This window comes from Otolemur garnettii, unplaced genomic scaffold (genome assembly GCF_000181295.1).
Source record: "Otolemur garnettii isolate 467f Iridium unplaced genomic scaffold, OtoGar3 scaffold00058, whole genome shotgun sequence".
NCBI lineage: Eukaryota > Metazoa > Chordata > Mammalia > Primates > Galagidae > Otolemur > Otolemur garnettii.
In genome coordinates this window covers 8150942-8151517 of record NW_003852453.1, presented here as the reverse complement: position 1 = coordinate 8151517, position 576 = coordinate 8150942, and positions in this window count along the sequence as shown.

Genomic DNA, 576 nt, shown 5'->3' with positions numbered 1-576 from the left:
AATCTCTAAGCACGTCCATGTAAGTTTTAGGGGGTTTTAAAATATGAAATTACTAGGCTGGCTAATAGGGATGTTGTGAAGCTCTTTATGCATATTGCAGAATTGCTCTCCAGTATGTAAGAGTGGCAGTTTCTTCATCCTTTTTGTCATCTGGTATACAAGATTGAAAATTTAAAGAATATTGCCAAATTCCTAAGCTTTCTCCACCAAAAAGAGGGACTTCTCACAATGTTTCAATTTGCAGATCTTGGATCACTATGGGTCTCTCATTGTCTCTTTTTCTCCAGTTATTCCTGCTTGTATTAGCCTAATTTCCACCTTACTTTCTTTGGAAGACTTATGTTGTGATTATAAGAATTTTAGAACTTGTGTGTAGCTTCAAAAAAAAAAAAATACCTAGGAATATACCTAATGAAAGAGGTAAAGGGCCTCAGCAAAGAAAATTATGAAACCCTAAGAAAAGAAATGCTAAAGATATTAACAAATGGAAGAACATATTATGCTCAGATCTATCTATACTACCTAAAGCAATCTACAGATTTGATGCAATCTCCATCAAAATAACAGCATCAGGCT